General features: G+C 44.3%; 1 long non-coding RNA gene across 1 annotated transcript; it reads right to left on the reverse strand.

The window, feature by feature from the left end:
- Positions 1-5,521: 5,521 nt before the first annotated feature.
- On the reverse strand, positions 5,522-5,856 carry LOC122981670. Its single transcript, XR_006403286.1, has 2 exons — positions 5,741-5,856; positions 5,522-5,681 (listed from the first exon to the last, which is right to left on the reverse strand). It is a non-coding gene; the product is annotated as an uncharacterized LOC122981670 (long non-coding RNA).
- Between the last annotated feature and the right edge of the window lie 711 nt (positions 5,857-6,567).

A 6,567-nucleotide genomic window follows, 5' to 3' on the forward strand; every position in this document is an offset into this window, starting at 1 on the left:
ACTATGGCCCTCGCAGTGACCAGATCTCAACCCAAATTCAACACCTATGAGAACTTTTGGACTGACGTGTTAGACAGCGCTCTCCACCACCATCAAAACAACAAATGAGGGAGTATCGTTTTGAAGAATGGTATAACTGACTTTTATAAAAAAAAATAAAAGTTGCGATTTTTTTCTTTTCATTTGAATGTATGTAATGTACATCGTTTGTACTGTATATTTTTCCGAATGGACTGAGTTTGACAAGAAAGTTGACATAACATAATATAAACGTGGTCAGGACATGGATAACTGATATGCAGATGAGAACAGAAGCCACCTTAATGCAGAAATGACAGAGGTTGTCACTCCGACACAGACCATCAGAAACCTGGATAATGTAAGACTCATACAGGCATATCCTGAACAGGACTAAAAGCAGAACACGTTGTAAGAGGCAAACAGTGGACATGTAAAAGTACTTCATAGCAGTCTGTGTGTTGTTGACACGTTACAGACCAGTGATGTGAATCCAGTGATGTGGCGAAAATGTCAGTCAAGTGCGCCCCGCGCAGTGCCTCAAATGTACACAAACATACATAAATATACATAAACGTATATACATATACATAAACGTACATAAATGTATGCATGCAGTGAAGAAATAAAATAAAATTTAAAAAAAAAAGAAGCGGCATATATACAGGCTCTGAAGCACCCAGGGCCTCCCATACCAGCACGACAGACTGGGCCAGGTCTATGCACTGGCAGGGCCCCAAAGCGTCATGCACCGCAAGCTTGAGTTCAGCGGTGCACCGCGAGCTTGAGCTCAGCCATGCATGACACCTGGTGGCTATCCAGGACTCCCCTCAGCTGCAGACGTGGGCCCAGGCGTGGGCTGCCATGGTGCTGCAGTGCATCAGAGCCTCCACGTCTCCTGTCAGGGTGTGTGGAATGGAGATTGATGGCAGGAGGGGGTCCTATTTACAAACTCGGGTCAAAGCCTTCAAGCTGTCATTCATGACGTCAAATAAGCACTGCTGTCAACTGAGAACTGATGGGACATCATCATGGACATCCTCTGTGGTGTCACATAGCCCTGGCATGATAGATGAAGACAGGACTGTTATTTTCATGACGTCACTACTTTTCTCTAATGGCCATAGTAATATAATAATTCTCCACACATTACTGTAGCACAATAATGATTAAATGAATTCTCTCTTTTAACTGTACAGCTGTTGTTGTTTTTTTTATCTCAATGTAAGTATTTCCCACATTTTATACATTTTTTTCAACCTTTTTATACATTTTTAATCAACCTTTTAAACATGAATTTAATCAACATGAATTTTAGCTGTTAACCCATGAATTATGATGTTTTAACTTTTAGTTATAAATGAACTTATCCATCAGTTTCATCATACAAGGTATCTCAATATAACTACACACACACTATCAAAATAAACATCATACCTTACTTCTTCTAAATTATCAGAGCAATAATATTCAGTTTTTCAGACTTGCTTGCCTGGTGCATATGCCAAAAAAAAGTTTCTAGCTTCTGGGTTTGCTTCTGCATTGTGCAGCCCACTGAATATGCGCAGTAGTCTTTTCCGGTCCATAGACTTTACATTATGATGATGATTTTTAAATCGATTTTCTCGGCTCAAGGAAAGTTTTACAAACATAAAACCTCCATGGAGCAAAAGTTCATAATAGAAAGAGTCATAATTAATGTTGTTTGCAGGGGGATTTTTTGCTGCAATACCACGAGTGGCCACTGGGGAAAATTGGCTGCAAGGCAGAGCAGCAGTGCCCTATCCAGCTCTTATTACATGTGTGTGTGTGTATATACACTTCCTTACACATTACACAGTGTGCTGTGTCTGTGTTATGGGTGTATAAATAGGTAGAGGTCTGTCTGGCCTAACCTCGCACCTCATTTCGCACTGATGGGAGGACATTCACCAAGTGATGCTTGTGCCTCTGTGGATTCAAGCATAGGCTGGTGAACCATGGTTGCAGGCGGCGCATGTGCAGGAGCAACAGTGGAATGACTGGATGGCCCACCACCATGAGCCCCAATGCCTGCATGACAAAGTTGCCACTGCCACTGCCACTCCCTGCTGCAGTCGGAGGACTGCCAGCTGTCTGGGTTACGACAGAAGAGCCTGCAGCCTTTGCCGAATCGAGCACGGCTGCCAGATATTACACCTACTGACGTGGCTGGGGGCGCGGTTTTTTCCAGTTGATGGCAAAAGCTAATTGGGGTAGGTGTAGCACCAACCTGGCTGTGTGGAAAATGGTCCATTCTCTGGACCTGGCCATGACAATGAGGTCATCTAAGTAGAAAACCCTCATGCCATGGTCGCACAGCAGTTGCAGTGCCACGTCCACACACATGCTGAATGTGCAGGGAGCCAGGGAGTAGCCGAAGAGTAGCCTGGGCTATCCCTTGGAAGGCAAAAATGCAGGAACTTCCAAGTGGGGACGCAAGAGAGCTGCAAGGGCCTCTTCCAGGGGGGTCAGTGGCCCTGCACTCTCAGGAAGGATACCAGTCCCACCACTGGTGACTTCGTTTTCAGCAGCTCCCTCCAGGACACTTTAACGCACTGCCAGATATCTGGTAGAGGAGGCGAAACGAAGGCGCATGGCCTGACACGCTCTGCTGCCATGGCCATGACTTTCAGGAAATCCTGGCGAACAGACGTCGGCTGCAGATTTCCGAAGGTCAGCAAAGTTGCCGAGACAGATGAGAGGTTGTTGTCATCATCCATTGGAGAAGCCACTTGGAGTGTCTCAGCCAAGGCATTCGACAGTGGTGGTATTTCATCCAGCTGCAGAGATCTATCTCGAGCTCCCGCTCGCTCTCATCACAGTGGAGTGAGGCATCACATCATCAAAATGTTCCCATCGCTTCTGGCATAGATCGGGAGGAAGCATGGCAATGAGACACAGGACACAACAGGCAGGAACGAGCAGGTACTGGTGATTCCATCCCTGGAGAAGAGAGATCAGTGAGTTGATTTGCAGACGCTGAAGAAAAGAGGATAGTCAAGTGACAGCGCGATGCTGTTTATATAGGGTGCAGGACGCATGTAATCGGTAAGCGCATCCTTACTGGCTGGCTACGTACATGCAAATTTCAATGAGCGATTACCGAGTGTGATTGGAGAGGAGTATTACCCATAGAGTCCAGTAGAGGGCAGAGCCTGTGTGAGCTAGAACTCATTCACATGTTCATCTTGTTGGGCCTCAAACCACGAGGTCACACAGAGAAGGCCTACATGTAACCTGTGAAGCCTGACCACGGTGCTTTTTCCTTTGCTTCCCCTGAGACAAAGGAATAGCGCCAAAATGCTGCTTACAGACAATGGGAGTCCATTGCAAACTCCATTTCCAGGGATGCTTTGTGATTTTCACACCTCAGCAGGGAACAGTCAACATATAGTCTCTCATTGGCGGAGATGCTCCTACACAGCGGAGCATCCTGATGACGCAGCCATGACATCACCGCCCCTTTAAAAATTGAGCATGCCCTGAAAAATACACCTTCACTGTGAACTGAGCCGGGAGAAACACCGTCCTCCTGTGAGTCAGCTTCACTAATGTAGGTACCCCACGCACATGTTTTTCCCCTCACTGAACACTCCCCTTGCTGGAAGAGATGAGACTTTGCCCGTGTTCCCCCGAACACATTCCTGGATCCAAGAGAGACCGCTGCTTCAACCAGCGTCTTCAAATTCCCTTGAGAAGGAAGAAACAGAGTTTCTTCAGGAAGATGTGGAACTTCTCTCCCCCGCTCTTCTTCACCGAGTTAACTCTGCTGTTCTCTCTGCCACACCACCGAGAATCAGCCAGCTGCCGTTAAACGTTCGCCGACCGTGCGAGAATGGCCACCGTCTGAATCCAAGCCGAGGACAGAACCGGACAGAAAAACAGACTTCACACACACCCTGCTCACCCTCTGAAGCGATCAAGTAAGAGGCATAAGTCTGGTTCATTTCAGCATCAGTGCTGTTGTTTAGCATTTAGCTTTTTAGCTTTATTGCTATTGTTTCTTGTTGTGTGGGTTGACGGACCGCCGAATCCATTTTTCCTGCTTAGTATTTTAAGTTTGCTGCCTGTTTAGTTGTGTTCACCAAACTAGACTGTTTTGTGTTTGTCCTGCCCGGGACTACCGTTGTGTTTGTGCCATCGTGAGTGAGAAAGTAAGTTGCTTTGTCGATCAGAAACCAGACAACATGCGTTACAGATTGCCGTCCATACGTGTGCTGACTGTGCTCTCTGTGGACAAAGGAACCGCTTTCTCTCCTTCTTCCTTCTCTTTTGACTAACACATACATGTGTGCACACACACACACACACACGCACCAACATGCACATCTGATGGTCAGATAATGTCGGACAAAGCTTTTCTTTGTCGTTCCTTATCTGCCATCAGACACGTGTGCTTTTCACAGAATTGGGTGAGTGCAAGATGCCGACCACCAGGCGGCGCCATCTTGCTATTGTCTAACCGAGACACCGCCGTACTTTCACCATTCGGGTCTCGTGTGACATGACTTCCTCCCAGAGTCACGTCCGCATCGCAGACCGACGACGTCATCACGTCAGGCCCCGTCGCCATCTTGGCACACACACACTTACACCCACTCACATACATTGACACACACACACACATGCATTCCCCTGCATGTGTTCAACCCTGTACATAGCTGGTGTGTTTTGTTTGGTAGAATTAGATTTTAGAGTAGTTGTTTATTGAATGACGCATTTGTTAACTTTGTTAATTTTGCTAAGTTTAATAAACACTATTATATCTTTAAAGAGAAGTTATTTTGTCATTATTGTGTCTAATATATTGTTAAAAGTGGCTGATTGAAGGAGTCAGAGCTTGAATCCATCCTTCTTTGTTCACCCTTGAATGTTGATATCTCTCAGATATTAACATTCTAGATGAACTCCTTTTATGAGACTACCCTGTTTGGTTATTGGTCCCGGTTTCCGGGTGGTACCCCGTATTTGTTAATTCATATTAATAATTCTATTAATTGTTATAATTGATTAATTATCATTGATAATTGATAATTATTGCAAGTAATCCACTGTGCTCCTTACAGATCCAACAGTTGGTGCCTGAACTATTGATTAATATTAATTCATAATTATCTATGATAATTACAAATTATTGCTAATAACCAAACACTTTCCTGCACGTCCCAACAACCTTTATCTGGAAAAATGAATGTGTCTTCATGATATTAAACCACTGAAACAGTTCCTACTGAATCTGAAAAACTACTACTTGTTGAAAGGGTGAACTAAGTGACAAGTGCTATAAGGGTACATATATGGATCTGCTTCTGTCATTTTGTTATTAAATAAAATTTATGACAAAGAAACATTACAAAATTTAAAGAAATACTCCTATGAAAACCTATGTTTTGGTATCAAAGACCTTGTGAGCTTGAAAGGTAGCTTGTAAATGTGTCACGAATCTCAGGCAGAACCCAAAGGCAGATGCTGGACCGGCAGGTAGGTGAAAAAAAAGTATTTTATTTAGACAATTAACAGGTACAGTGAGATGAAGACAGGCCAGGGTATTGGCTGAGAAGGGTATCCAGGGAAGAAGGCTTGGCAGAGGGTATCCTGAGAATGAGAGCTGGCAGGTGAGGTGAGTAGGCAGACAGATATTCCTGGAGACAAGGAGAACAGGTGTAAATCTTCATGTTCACAGGCAGACAGGCAAACAAACCGTGTATGGCACAACAATCTGGCACTGATTGGCTGTTGGTGTAGGTTTCTTGTAGTGAAGAGGAGATAACTTGATGGCAGACAGGTGTGCTGACTGCAGATAACAGGCAGGTGCACAGCAAGAGGGAGGGCGAGAGAGAGAGAGAGAGAGAGAGAGAGAGAGAGAGAGAGAGAGAGAGAGAGAGAGAGAGAGAGGACAAAGGGGGAAGGGAACAAGCAAACAGACCAAACGAAAACACACCAAGCACACCTCACTCAAACTAAAGGCTGAAAATAACAAAAACACACTCACATACATAAAACAAGCAGGCATCACAGGCAGGAGGGGTCATGACAAAATGTTTGTAAGGATTTTTTGTTACAATGGATGCCAATAGTTTTTCAAATTTCCATAGAAACTTCGAAAAGCATGATCCACTTCTGAATTGACAGTGGATGAGGGGTATTCAAAACATAGGTTTTTGCTGAGCATTCCTTTTTATATGGTTTTATTGCCTCATCTACCTCACCAAACAATTTGTACTGTTTGTGATTGTTTATTTTAAATAAGTTTTTCACCTGCATGGTGGAGTGGCTGACAGTTTTGCTGGAGAAACCATCAACAGAAAGGACATGGGGCACCCCAAACATTACCAGTTTCTCATTTTGGACAATGTGCAATTTGTTACCCATGTACTCTGCAATGTATGGCACTGGATTTAAGTTTCTTGATCTCTGATGAATAAATAAGCAAGAACAATTACTTTCCTCAGGGTATTGTCACAGTAATCTACAACACAAGCAATCTAGTAGCCTTTAATAACACCTACATGATACCAATCTGCATGA

Source organism: Thunnus albacares, chromosome 5 (genome assembly GCF_914725855.1).
Source record: "Thunnus albacares chromosome 5, fThuAlb1.1, whole genome shotgun sequence".
NCBI lineage: Eukaryota > Metazoa > Chordata > Actinopteri > Scombriformes > Scombridae > Thunnus > Thunnus albacares.